The 15,649-nt window shown below is 38.8% G+C and overlaps 1 long non-coding RNA gene across 1 annotated transcript in view; it reads right to left on the bottom strand.

Annotated features, from left to right (window-relative positions):
• LOC127525901 (uncharacterized) overlaps nucleotides 1–15,649 on the bottom strand; it is a 508,475-nt gene that overhangs the window by 472,950 nt on the left and 19,876 nt on the right. The gene's annotated exons all lie outside the window — the stretch shown is intronic.

Below are 15,649 nucleotides of genomic sequence, written 5' to 3'. Positions count from 1 at the left end.
TTACACCCCCACCGCGACTCGCAGATTTGATTGAGAGATAATGATGGCTCAAACGCTTAAGATGCAATAAACTCTGACCATTCAGCGAGTTTTTGATGGATGCCTCTAATTGACGTACTTGAATAAAAAGCAATTGTTTCAAACCCCCTTTACCTCTGATAAACAGTGAGAAAATAGCAATATACTGTAAAATTATTTGTTGAACTCCCTTTCAGTTTTCTGCCTGCAGGATATTACAACTTGGAAATTCTACATCAGAATGCAAGGATGATTTGATCCAACACCTGTTTTATTTGGAATATTTCCTGTCAAAACCTCACATGAGTCTTTAAAGAAGTGTACGACTAACATAAGATGTTCTCACAGTCCATTGATCAACGCTTATTGGGCTGCGAGTCAGGCTTGGGACTTGAACCTGTCTTCTGTTTTTTCATCTACCTCCTCTTAAATCCACTTAAAACTGATTGCTGTCATCAGAGCTGAATGAGATTATCGATCAAACGGTATGTCTGAGTATACTCTTTAAAACGGCCGATTAATGGACTTTCAGGATTGGTGATTAGCTATAAGTCTGAGTGGCTGCTAACTACCCCGTTCAAATACGACATTAATGAATGATATGCAAAAGACAAAGCGTTTAGCCATCCATCCATTCCCAAACTGTATCGAAAATAATTTGTTACATAGATTTTCCACCATTTGACAAATAACAGATAGTTTACCTATGATATGGACATGTGTAAATAAATCCATTGAAAAATCCAGTGATTGGCAAATGAGTGGAGGCTTAATGCCATTAAAGTGCACTTTACTCTGATAAACTAAATACATCGAAGATTAGAGACATTTGTTAACTTGTATAGCGCCTTGACAAATAACCTGGTCTATCTGTACATCTTAAAACGTGTACTTCCGCTCCTTTTGATTTTCTCAGCGAGGAAATAATCTTTACCTTTTGTCGTCTGCATATTTTATTTTCCTTTCCGTTTTACACTAACTTCATAAGGTGGCTTAAGTTGAACAATATTGTTAAAACCACTTCCTTTTTGTAATTAGAAAAATCTTCACATAGCTCAAATATAAAAAATAATCACATGGTTACTTGAGTATAGAACTCTTTTTAAATAACACTTTGGCTGACCCGATGGTCTCTGGGGTTAATGAGGGGCTGTCAGACCCTCACCTTAATTCTCATATCGACCTCAGGATTGTGGGTTGGCAAATAAGCCATTCGACGGGAGGCTCATACAGGCTCAATCTACACTCTTAAAAATAAAGGAGAGAGTGGCTCTATAATAATAATAATAATAATAATAATAATACATTTTATGTATATAGCGCCTTTCCCATGCTCAAGGCGCTTCAAGAGCGCTTTAGAACGGTAGAATAGAGGAACCAAAAGAACGATCCACTTGAAGATTTAATAAAGATCCTTTATTGACACAGACACGTAACAGGTTCCATGAATAACTATGGATAGCACATTTGTAAAATATGGCCTCCTGGTTTTTAAAGGACTCCCCCTGAATACAGTAACACAGGCTAACTTCAGGTTTTCTTGATCTGACAGCATCTTACTAGTTGGCCCACTACACAGTAAAGATTTCTGTTTTGTCCAAATATCGGAAACCTTTTCATAGTCCAAATGGGAATGGGGCATTGTACGGGACTGTTACATTTTAATCCTGGACACAAAATAGTGCCCACTTTGTGTTCTTGTGTTATAGTGCACTTAATTTCATAAGAAGAGAATCCTTCCTAGAATGAAATGGTTCACGAACCAGACAACCCAGTAAACTGTCATTTTAGTACAGATATTTTTAAGATTGATAGTCACCAGTTAAACTAAATTCACGTGTTTCGACGACACGAGGGTCCCCAGGCTTTAAACCCAGGAGACTGGAGCTGAGTGGCAGCAGCTGGCTACCAAGAAACCTAATCCTCAGAGTTTAAGGAGTGCCGTATTTGCTAATGGACTTTCCATTTTATATGACCTTTGATTTTCTATTAATCTTAAAAGTGTTTTACAGCTATACTTCCATATATCCGTTCAATATTTGGACCCGCCAAGACCATTAGGGTGGTGACGAACTACAGACTGTCCCAGCAGCTGAGGCGCGAGGTTGGAACCAACCCTGGTCGATGGGATAAAAGAGACAAACAGATACAAAGCTGACAAAGCAAATGTCCAGATTTAAACCGTCTTTTAAAAATAAGTAAGCTGTATTGAAGCATAAAACTTCAGTGTCCTCACTGACTGCATATAGGTTTGGGTTCTACCTGTACTCTTAAATGAAAAGTTCGGGGCTGTGCAGTTCCTCGTAGAATTGGCAAATTAGCATTTAGGTTTTTTATCTTAATATGCCGTTTGGCAGCGTAAGGGTCACGTGGCTTCATTGTCTGCATAGAGACGCACGCTCAACCTACACATTTCACAAATGGCTCTTTACCGAGTTGTGTGGTTCCTCAGAACCATTGCTTGACAAAGATCCATTTCATTCTACACATCAAATTCGATTGTTCTTTTAGGATTCCTAAGTTGGTGGACAAAACAGAAATCTTTAATGTATAGTATAGACTAACAGATCAAGAAAACCTGAAATTATATCATGTTATTGTAAGCAGCAAGAGCGCTTTTAAGATCTGAAAGGTGTTTTAAAAATTATAGTTATCATCTGTTCGTGCTTGTTTATGGTGCATGGTACAATGCTAAATAAGATCTTTCTTGTGCATAGTCCTTTGGGAACCAAAATGCACCCCAACCATGCACCAGACCCCCACCCCCCGAGGCATCGCTCTGAAGTTCTCTGGCACCTTTACATATAAAAGGTTATGGTCAATTACTGCTCAATAAAAAAAAATCGTGTTAGGTTACGGCTAACATGAACGAATTCCGAACAGATCGGTGACAATTTTCGGAAACTGCAGACCTCAGAACACGTTTCTCTTCTAACACATGAAGGTTAAGTAGATCGGGAGGAAAAATAATTTATTTTACTGTTTCAATGCCTCTGCGCATGTTTAGGGCAACCTGAAAATAGAGAAGGTGAAGAAATAGCCCTGTCAGCTGTTATGAGGCGCGAATCATCCTGCGAGCACAAAGGCTGGCTGCTTACTTTAATGACTAATAAAAGTGCAACACTGCCGCTATCTTGGATGCTTCCAATCAGGCGAGGTCATAGTGTCCTCTTCACTGATTATCTTGAAAGAAATGTGAAAGTTGCAGTTTTTGGAAACTCGTAGTACTGTTTCTAAAACAGTGGCAGGACCTAACACATACACAACCTTTAAAAGTCGTTTAAAATAACGTGAATCCTGCGGTAAGGCAGGAACAATCCCAGGACAGAACGCCAGCCCATTATTATTATCCATCCATTTTCCAACCCGCTGAATCCAAACACAGGGTCACGGGGGTCTGCTGGAGCCAATCCCAGCAAACACAGGGCACAAGGCAGGGAACCAATCCTGGGCAGGGTGCCAACCCACCGCAGGACACACACAAACACACCCACACACCAGGGCCAATTTAGAATCGCCAATCCACCTAACCTGCATGTCTTTGGACTGTGGGAGGAAACCGGAGCGCCGGTGGAAACCCACGCAGACACGGGGAGAACATGCAAACTCCACGCAGGGAGGACCCGGGAAGCGAACCCAGGTCCCCAGATCTCCCAACTACGAGGCAGCAGCGCTACCCACTGCGCCACCGTGCCGCCCTATTATTATTATTATTATTATTATTATCCATCCATCCATTTTCCAACCCGCTGAATCCGAACACAGGGTCACGGGGGTCTGCTGGAGCCAATCCCAGCCAACACAGGGCACAAGGCAGGGAACCAATCCTGGGCAGGGTGCCAACCCACCGCAGGACACACACAAACACACCCACACACCAAGCACACACTAGGGCCAATTTTAGAATCGCCAATCCACCTAACCTGCATGTCTTTGGACTGTGGGAGGAAACCGGAGCGCCCGGAGGAAACCCACGCAGACACGGGGAGAACATGCAAACTCCACGCAGGGAGGACCCGGGAAGTGAACCCAGGTCCCCAGATCTCCCAACTGCGAGGCAGCAGCGCTACCCACTGCGCCACCGTGCCGCCCCTTATTATTATTATTATTATTATTGTTATTATTATTATTCTTATCATTAGTAGTAGTAGTATTTAAGAACTCATTCAGATTTAGCCCTTTAGTACAATATTCACAATTCCATTTTATAACCTCTGTTGCAAGTGTTGTCAACTTTTTTCTGGCCGTTTGTCAAACTAAATGAATCACTGCTTTTAAGAAGCCGCAGGTATCTCTCTCCTGTGACTTTTAAAATGATTGGAAGAATCACACACTATACAGTGTATATATATATATATATATATATATATATATATATATATATATATATATATATATATACTGTATATATGAGTATATATATTTCCTTGATTCTTTCTTTCTTTCTTTCTTTCACATGGTGCAGTGGGTAGGCCTCACAGAACCATTAAACTGAGTCCAAAACCTAACTTATAGCCTTTGTCTGTGTATTTTTGCACATTCTCTCTGTGTGACGATGACACATTCCCGGAGACGTGCTGATTGGGTGAACTGTCGGTTTCACATTGGTTGGTGAGTGTGTGTGTGTGTGTGTGGTGGGCTCTGTGAAGGACTGGTTCTGTGTCCATAGCTGTTTCCTGCCTTGTTCCCAGTGCAATGGTGCCAAAGTGGTTCTTCAGAGTAATGCCACAGGGGAACCATTTTTGGAAAGAACTGGAAGAAAAATCATGCACGAGTGTTAAATTAACACCATATGTATGGGTCAGTTCTTCCACACTTTTAAGAATTCATTTGACATTGTAAAAGTGTGTTAAACTCTGGTAGTTTTGCTGTTCTTTCTTTAGATCAGTAGCAGGTTCCATAAACAACCATGAATAGATGAAAAGAGATTTATGAATTACTAATGGCCTCATGATTTTAAAAGGGGTTCTTACTGCATTCAATAAAACAGAATCAGGTTAAGGTTTTCTTGATGTGCTAGTATCATGCTTGGTAGCCTACTATAATGAAAATGTCCACATGTTACAATGAAATGGTTCTTTATCAGGCAGATGTTACAAGTAATGTCACAACTCAGTAAAGTGCCATTAAAGAACCATTATGCAGGCACAAGCCTTCCTTGTCCATCAGATGGATTCACGACTATGCTAGGTTGTTTATTAAGATACATGTGGTTTATATGTCATTAAATATTATAGAAAAAAATATTAAAAGATATCACAGACAATCAAACAAAACCTTGTTAAACTGACTGGTGGCTGTGCCTTTACACTCTGGTTCTTTAATGGCACTTTACTGGGTTGTGTGTTTTCTTATAGAATCTTTTATTGACAAAGATTCATTTCACTCTGACAAGGCTTTTTTGCATATTAAATTGGATCCTGGAGTTTGTAAAGGATCCTAATATGTGGACAAAATAAAAATCTTTAATGTATTGTATAGGCAACCGCAGGATACTGACAGATGAAGAACGTCTGAACTTAGCCTTTGTTTTTGTATGCAGCAGGACATCATGAACCCATCGGTACTTCGTAAATCTGTCATCGTCTATTCATGGCTGTTTATAGAGCCTGTTACCAATCGAAATAATTTAAGGCTCTTTCTGGAACCTTCGTGTGGGTGGCTCTTTTGGGAACCAAAAATGGTTCCGCTATGGCATCGCCCTAAAGAACCACTTTGGCAACTTTATTTCTGAGTGTAATGTGTACAGTCAGTGGTTTAATGTGACAGACTAGTTTTGTAAATTCACGTCTTTTCCTCAAATTGCTAAAATTGTTATTCAATGTGTTAATGTTTTTGAACGGCATATGTTAATACGTTTACAATGCCATGCGCAATATGAAAATATTTAAAAATATATTTTTTCCCCTAGATCTTTAGACTCTTATTATAAGGGATGCAACGCCCGGTGTTCTTGATCTTCACTATGTGGTTTAAAATGAATACCCACCGCGGAAACAGCCAGTCATTTAGAAAGTATACCTAATCTCCATAACCCAAGAAGAGTCCGAATTTATCCTGATGTGTCCCTGCCACGCGCTCGTCGAGCATGCAGTTATCTGACTTTATAGGCGCTTTCTGAGTTCGCCTGACCACAGTTTTGCTGGAATCATCACTGGGGGTGGCATCTTATCTCAGAATTTAGGAACCGTAAAGAACATTGTGATATAAGAAGAAACTTTCGTGCGGAGAATGGTCCAGTAAACTAAGTTTGTCTTAATTACATCCACCTCAAGAGTTGCGATGCTATGATCAGTCAATCAGCCATGTGGTGAAAGCGAAACTGGAATAATAAGAATAAAGGGCAACAAATTATCGTATCGTCTGTTGCAATATGCATGCATTTTGTCCGGAATATTAATAGTAAGATCTAAAAGCTGCATTGATGGAAGACAGCTGCCATTCTCGATGCACACGAACAGAAGACAGCCTGGCGCAGCTCTCAATAAAAGTTTATCGTCCTTAATTAATCTTGTCTGTGGAGACCGCACTCTGACCTCTTATCTCTGATGCTCGACGTGTGCAGATTTAACAAATTCTTTAAACCCGATGATTAAGAAGGGTCTGCTAGACACCCTTTTCTCAGACATCAAACAGCTCTTGTCGCTGGTCCTCCTCGGGGTTTTGTTGATTTATTTTGCCTCGCTGTTTGGTGGCTGCCGATGACTTAATTAAATCACGACTCTCTTCCTTGAAATGTCTCCGCAATTCGCATTTAAAATAGCCTTGAAGAAAACTGGAAGTCCTTGCTGAAAAGAGAGGCCCGTATCGGAAATGCTCCAATTCATTCTTAACAGTTCTAGCCGAGTATTTTATGCATAACACATTCCTACAGCTCTCCTTTGTGAGGGTTCCTGCGGCAGCCCCCACACTCGCAATAAACCTGGTCACGTTGCTCTCCGTGTCGCGTAATGACAAAGCGGTTCAGTTTCAGTCGCAGCCTGCTCATTGTGAATTGACACTTAATGTTTTAGCATAAATAAGGTCAAGAAACACAATTATACGATTAGGGCAGAAACCGTTGATAGACCTGATGTGCAGACTATGAGAATGTTCCCTGCGATGTACCAGCGTCCCGTCCAGAACTGCTTAATGCATTAAAAAAAAGATTTTAGCTTTAATATTCACTTGGAAAAATAGGAACAGGTTTAACGTGCGAGGCAAGCATACAGCATACATTTTAAAATACCGCGATAGACAGGCAGATCATTTCACTCTGAGAAGGGTTCTTTGCATATGAAATTGGATTCTGGGGTTTGTAAAGGCTTCTATGTGGACAAAAAAAAATCTTGTATTTATTGTGTCTATCAAAATAATGATTGACAGATAAACATGAAAGACATTATTAAAAGACAGATAGTTATAAAAGGCAGTATATAAAATAATGATAGATAGATAGATAGATAGATAGATAGATAGATATGAATGGCTCTATACATAATATTAGATAAATAAAAAACACTATATAACAAATACTGTAGGTAGATTTGACAATCACTGCATAAAATCAGGGCAGACAGATAGATATGAAAGGCACTGTAAAATAGTGATTGACAGATACTGTAGACATGAAGGGCATTATATAGGTATGAAAATCAATAAATGAAATACATATGCAAGGCACTATGTTAAGTAAGGCTAGATAATAACGATGCTATACAAAATACTGATAAACAGATGTGAAAGACACTATATAGCCGATACATTTGAAAATCAATATAAGATTAAAGGACACAGATATGAAAGACATTATATAAGTAGATAAATAAATACGCATGCAGGCAATACGAGGTAGTGGTTAAAGCTTTGGACTTCAAATTCCACTACTGACACTGTGCGACCATCAGCAAGTCACTTCACCAAGGAAAAAAATAAAGCTAATTGTATCTAATTGTAATAAGTGCATAAAGACATCAGCTAAGTAATAATATGAAAAGCACTATATAAAAATAGATACATATGAAAGGCACTCTTCTAAATAATGACAGATGTGAATGGCACTATATAGTAGATAATGTAGCTAGATATAAGAATTACTATATTAAATAAGGATTGATAAATTGATATGAAACACACTATACAAAATAATGATCGATTAAATATCAAAGGCACTACCACTTTGCGGCTAGTGCTACAGAATATATGTTAATTCTTTATTCTACTGTTATTGTCATTTTTTATCTGGCGTGGCCTGTCTCTTGCATTGGACCTTAAACACCACAGCTGTGCTTTCAATCTCCGCCTCTGGCTCACTGTTGAATCCCAAACAAGTAGTTTAGTTTGCCTCTGGCTATTCGTAAATAATGAATATAAACAAATGCACGGTATCCTGAAAGTGTACATCACATTGGATCAAGTCTTCAGGAAATGTGCAATAATAATCTCGACGCCAGATGTTTATTGGCATTGAAACAAACATGTTAAGTGTAAGGTCCGTTTGGATTTGCCACCTAATGGCAGAGCCAAACCGACGTTTACAATCAGTGGGAGCTTTCCGAGTGGCCGGGCCTGGCCTGGCATTCAGAGCAACCAGTGAAATAAACTAATGATGAAATTATATAATGTTATTATACTTGAAAACGAGCAGGCGTTATTGCTCTGTAGTGGGCACCAGTCCTTTCGATTTAACGCTGGAGGGTTTCTTTTCTGGTTTCTGGTTGGATGGTTTCTTGTTTTTGTTCAAGACAAGTTTTGCTTTCACGTACATCTCGCGCTCTGACAGTTAAACAGGAGCGCTTGTGATGAGAGGTGCATACGTCTGGTGCTTTTGTGACCGAAGTTATACACGAAGATTGTTTAAAAGTTGTATTGGCTTTAGGGCGGCGCAGTGGGTAGCGCTGCTGCCTCGCAGTTGGGGGACCTGGGTTCGCTTCCCGGGTCCTCCCTGCGTGGAGTTTGCACGTGTCTGCGTGGGTTTCCTCCGGGCGCTCCGGTTTCCTCCCACAGTCCAAAGACATGCAGGTTAGGTGGATTGGCGATTCTAAATTGGCCTTGGTGTGTGAGTGTGTTTGTGTGTGTCCTGCGGTGGGTTGGCACCCTGCCCGGGATTGGTTCCTGCCTTGTGCCCTGTGTTGGCTGGAATTGGCTCCAGCAGATCCCCGTGACCCTGTGTTCGGATTCAGCGGGTTGGAAAATGGATGGATGTATTGGCTTTGTTACTGTGTGTTTCTTTTGTTTTATTTTTGTTTCAAATTTTAATGAAGTGTAGCGTATGGTCACATTTTTAACGTTTTTTTCCTATACTGAATAGGAAATGTTTTTTTTTTTATTATTAATGAAACACGTATGTGAGTGGAATGATTTGTGTTTTTAAATGTACTTGTTGTTCTTTATTTCATGATAAGTTTGTTAATGAACTTGTCTTGTTTTTACTTTATTTTAATATTTTTAAAGCGCGTCTCTCGCGCTCTGACAGTTAAACCTTAGCGCTATGATGAGAGAGTGACTAACAGGTTACACGAAGTTCATTCTTTAAAAAAAATGCTTGACAGAATTCTGTGGCACTGAGACATTTTTTGAGTCTTTTGTCCATTGAAGAAATTTAAAGTGGTCTTTTTTGACAAACACTTCAAACTTTGTGGAAGTCAGCATTACCATCCAGACACTGACAGCGGCTGTGTAGATTCCAGACTCAAAGTTGAAATTGCAAACATAATCTATGCACTGTGACTTCCACTGACAATTACTTTTTTTAATCCTTATTTTGTATTTTTTTTTCTCTTTCTTCATTATGTAAAGCACTTTGGGCTACATTATTTGTATGAAAATGTGCTATATAATTAAATGTTGTTGTTGTTGTTGTTGTGACTTCCACTGACAACTACTTTTTGTTGTTCAGTGCTTTTTGTTTTTTTTTTATATAAATATTACAGAATTACATGGTTTGTAAATTTATGAAGTGTTTACATTTATGAAGTGTTGTCCCACACTTTATCAGAAGTTGTCTTGAGACTATTATTTAAGAGTGAAACGTATGTGTAAAAGCTGAATCTACTGTCTCTTCATTCATAAAAAATTCCAAGATGATGTTTGTTGGTTTTTTGAGTCTTTGCCTGCACAAGAAAACTGATGTATATTGTGTGGCCGAGGTTAGACTTGGGATTCCCGGCCTGAATAAGCTTCCTAGTCCGGCCCCATGCCTAATGGTGTAATCATTGCGACACGTTTAGCACGTTTAATCGCTTACGTCATCACGGAGGATAAAGTACCAGTCCTGGACGGGACACCAGAGCACACTGGCGCAGTGTTAGGGTTTGATGGTTCAGTGTTTCTACCTCGAGACAGTGGTTGAAGATACAATCAGCGTGGACTGAAAACGACATATTAATATTGACTCGGGTTTTTTGTGTATTCCCCATTGTTGTAACTGCACTTTCGGGGTCTGACCTGTCTTGATTATTTGTTCTGTGGGGAGCGCATTCTGATACAAATTAATATGAGGCAAAATACCGCGACTTTTTTATACATACGTAAGGCTGTTTTCAACGTCCACACATGTTTCATCGAAAATGAAATGCTATCGCAGGCAGGTTTTGCAAATGCGCATCTCTAACGAGTTCCTAAAGAGAGAGGCGGACTGACACCTCTTATCGCTGCGTTGGCGGATTGGCGTCTTTCCTTCATCCCCGCTTTGAAATGCACGATCTGCGCTGATAAGCGGACGTAGTTGTGCAATACAGGAGGATGCAAGTATCCGCTTTACTGTAAAATTGCAATTTAATTAAAGAAAAACACGGTGATTCAAATGGCACAGATTTTACTGCATCCCTTATCAAAGTATTTTAAATATCGAAAAAGCTGTGCGCAGTGCTTTTCATCAATTAAAGCCTGTTCAGAAATGATAGGATCGATACAAAGTTAAGTATTAAGAGATACACAAACTAGCACATAAGGAGTATCCTCATCTGCTAGGAAGCGATTGTAAGAAACAATTCTATTTAGGCGGTAAAGTCGGACCTGTGTATGATAAATAATTGAAAAAGAAAATCACTTTCCTGCTTATTTTTCCCAGCTAAATACTAAACATGCTCACCAGATTCGCGATCTGCTAGCGCTCTGTCCTGTTCCCGCCTTGGCTCCTAATGCATGCTGGGATAGGCTTCAGCTTCTCCGTGACCTGCTCGAGCTAAGCGGGTTTGCAAAACGGATGGGCTGGCGTTTGTTAAATATATAGACAAGAACCCACGAAAACCTATTAACAACAGAGATAAAGTCAGCCACCAAAATATTGTACTCTGGTAAGCAGTAATAAAAAGTTGTAAATGTGAATTAAAGGAAACACACAGAGTCAGTCGTCAGCGAGCTCATCAGTTTGCGCTTTTGTATCGTTAACATTCAGACTGTGGAGTCTCAGTTGTTTGCGTAAACTTTCTCTCATTCCTTGCACATCCCAGGTTAACGGAGTTGCCCACCCGGTATGGTCTGAATGTGCCTTGCGTTGAAATGACGGCCCGTCCAACTTTAATTCCTGCCTGGTGCCCCCTATTGGTAGAACAGGCGCCGGACCCCTTCGAACCTCTAAGTGAGAGAGCGGACCAGAAAGTTCATGGTCATAATTTTGTGAGGGTACAAAAAGTTTTGCGTTTTATTTTTGTTGAATGTTCACATAGGCGATCTTTTATTCATCATCTCTGTAAACGTTTAACGGTGTGAATTCTTCCTTCTCATTTTCTGTCATCATAAATAATAATCAGTCCAAAAAGCCGTCACAACAAAAATAAGCCTGTTTATAGTAACAGCTAACTGTTAGTAAAGAAGGATATACGCAGGAGGTATAAAGCACAGTAATATATTTAAAAGAATAAACAATGACATATTCAGCCGTTAATATTGTGAGAAAATACACATAAAAATGAGTAAATTCTCCAGAATGCAAAAAAATTAATAAATATAAACATATATACATAGATCTAGAAAGATGGCAACAATGAACTAATGATATACACTATTAAATTATATCTATCAATGAGTAAACCATCTCAAACACACTCAAAAGAAAGAAATATACAAAAAATATATGCATGTCAAAATAATCAAACTCCAAAATCCAAAAAAAATCAAGTTATATTTTTGGGTATTATTTTGTGATATATATATATATATATATGATATTTTGTGATATACAGTGGTGTGAAAAACTATTTGCCCCCTTCCTGATTTCTTATTCTTTTGCATGTTTGTCACACAAAATGTTTCTGATCATCAAACACATTTAACCATTAGTCAAATATAACACAAGTAAACACAAAATGCAGTTTTTAAATGATGGTGTTTATTATTTAGGGAGAAAAAAAATCCAAACCTACATGGCCCTGTGTGAAAAAGTAATTGCCCCCTTGTTAAAAAATAACCTAACTGTGGTGTATCACACCTGAGTTCAATTTCCGTAGCCACCCCCAGGCCTGATTACTGCCACACCTGTTTCAGTCAAGAAATCACTTAAATAGGAGCTGCCTGACACAGAGAAGTAGACCAAAAGCACCTCAAAAGCTAGACATCATGCCAAGATCCAAAGAAATTCAGGAACAAATGAGAACAGAAGTAATTGAGATCTATCAGTCTGGTAAAGGTTATAAAGCCATTTCTAAAGCTTTGGGACTCCAGCGAACCACAGTGAGAGCCATTATCCACAAATGGCAAAAACATGGAACAGTGGTGAACCTTCCCAGGAGTGGCCGGCCGACCAAAATTACCCCAAGAGCGCAGAGACGACTCATCCGAGAGGTCACAAAAGACCCCAGGACAACGTCTAAAGAACTGCAGGCCTCACTTGCCTCAATTAAGGTCAGTGTTCACGACTCCACCATAAGAAAGAGACTGGGCAAAAACGGCCTGCATGGCAGATTTCCAAGACGCAAACCACTGTGAAGCAAAAAGAACATTAGGGCTCGTCTCAATTTTGCTAAGAAACATCTCAATGATTGCCAAGACTTTTGGGAAAATACCTTGTGGACTGATGAGTCAAAAGTTGAACTTTTTGGAAGGCAAATGTCCCGTTACATCTGGCGTAAAAGGAACACAGCATTTCAGAAAAAGAACATCATACCAACAGTAAAATATGGTGGTGGTAGTGTGATGGTCTGGGGTTGTTTTGCTACTTCAGGACCTGGAAGGCTTGCTGTGATAGATGGAACCATGAATTCTACTGTCTACCAAAAAATCCTGAAGGAGAATGTCCGGCCATCTGTTCGTCAACTCAAGCTGAAGCGATCTTGGGTGCTGCAACAGGACAATGACCCAAAACACACCAGCAAATCCACCTCTGAATGGCTGAAGAAAAACAAAATGAAGACTTTGGAGTGGCCTAGTCAAAGTCCTGACCTGAATCCAATTGAGATGCTATGGCATGACCTTAAAAAGGCGGTTCATGCTAGAAAACCCTCAAATAAAGCTGAATTACAACAATTTTGTAAAGATGAGTGGGCCAAAATTCCTCCAGAGCACTGTAAAAGACTCATTGCAAGTTATCGCAAACGCTTGATTGCAATTATTGCTGCTAAGGGTGGCCCAACCAGTTATTAGGTTCAGGGGGCAATTACTTTTTCACACAGGGCCATGTAGGTTTGGATTTTTTTTTCTCCCTAAATAATAAAAACCACCATTTACAAACTGCATTTTGTGTTTACTTGTGTTATATTTGACTAATGATTAAATGTGTTTGATGATCAGAAACATTTTGTGTGACAAACATGCAAAAGAATAAGAAATCAGGGAGGGGGCAAATATTTTTTCACACCACTGTATATATATATATATATATATATATATATATATATATATATATATATATATATATATATATTGTGTTTATTTTGGCTGTATACAAAGACTTATAATTTGGTAATTATTTTTTTATACATATATATGTTTACTCATTGATAGTCATCAACTAATTTATACTATTAGTTAATTGTTGCCATCTTTGTAGATCTGTATATATGTTTATTATTTGTTTTAGCTTTTTTTATTCTGCAGTACTGAATCATTTTCATGTGTCTCTATTTTTTCACCTTGTTAACTGATTTGTTGATTGCTGTGTTTTTCTATGAATATTTAATTGTTTATTCTTTTAAATATTTTACTGTGATTTATACCTCCTGCTTATATCTTTCTTTATTAGCAATCATAAATAATGATCCATCACTACTAACTACTGGATGGAAATTTTAACTTTATTAACCAGTTATAATTGCTTTCACTTCTAGTATTTATTAAACAGGATTTATGATACAGATTTATTTCTGTATCTCTGAGGTTTTAATTCCTTAAAGCACCGTCACATTGTCACAGCAGGAGGACCTTGCGATCACATGGTTCTTATGTCACATGGGGAGATCTGAGGTGGAGTGTGGTGGCTGGACAAATCATCATGTAGAAGCAGGCCCATATGGTGACACGTATGTTCACAATGTCCAGTCACATTTGGCTATAGTCCATTCATTCATTCCTGTTGTAACAAAAATGTCTTTAAGAATGCAATGTACGCAATTTTGAGTTTCAATAGAAAGACTTATCTGTTCAGCCCCGCAATCCTAACGTTTGTGGATATTATAAACGTGGGCGTGGGCTGCGTGTGAGTGGGACAAACTGGTAAAGTGACCCTTTGTTAACTGTAACGGCACGGCAGTTTTTGACGTATGGAGACTTATGAAATGTGAGGCATTTCTGTGGTCAGAATTTACTTTCTGGTACATTAGTCAGCTCTGTGACATGCATTCATTTTTAGAAATTTATTGCAATTTTTTAAAGTAATATATTTTACAACACAAAAAGTATGTGTTTTATTTGTTTGACTAATAAGATCCCTTCAATAGCTGTCAACTAGAACATAAGCTTGAAATGTCTATTTCCATAAATTTATTTGAAATCAACACTTCCATGTACCAAAATTAGCAGAGGGAATGTCAGAGACCTATAGTCTTTTTTTTAAAGAATTCTCTCCTTTTGGTTTTTCTTTTAAAATGGTGGTCTGCTACCCTATAAATAATATCCAGGCTGTAATGAATCTGTATTTTGGCTCACTATAATTCTGTTTTTGGATAAATAACACTTATTATCTTGCTGTTTATCATTTTATCATTACAGGAATACTCCACCCAAAATGATTTTTATCAGAATCAGAACATCTTTATTGTCATTGTAACAAATACAACAAAATTAGGTGCAGTCCCTGCAGTGTCAAAATATAAATAAATATAATTACAAAAGGATAGGAAAGGATAAGAAGAAAATGAGGTAGAACACAAACATTCAACATAAGACCTTATTGCACATGAAACACTATTGCACAAGATGTCATCTATTACGCTGTAGTCAAAAAGTTGCATTGGAGGTGATTAGGTGGCATTCAGTGCCCTAATAGCAACAGGGTAGAAACTGCTATTCAGTCTATTAGTCTTTGTTTTGATGCTCCCATATCTTTTGCCTGATGGCGACAGTTGGAACATGTCATGAGCGGGGTGTGAGGAGTCTTTTAGGACGTTTTCTGCTTTCCTGAGGCAGCGAGAGCTGTGCAGTTCATCCAGAGAGGGTAAAGAGCAGCCGATGATCTGCTGGGCAGTCTTTACGATCCGCTGAAGTGTCTTCCTCTGCG

This window comes from Erpetoichthys calabaricus, chromosome 1 (genome assembly GCF_900747795.2).
Source record: "Erpetoichthys calabaricus chromosome 1, fErpCal1.3, whole genome shotgun sequence".
NCBI lineage: Eukaryota > Metazoa > Chordata > Cladistia > Polypteriformes > Polypteridae > Erpetoichthys > Erpetoichthys calabaricus.
The sequence above is the reverse complement of the archived record's forward strand: the minus strand, read 5'-3'. Positions and strand labels throughout refer to the sequence as shown.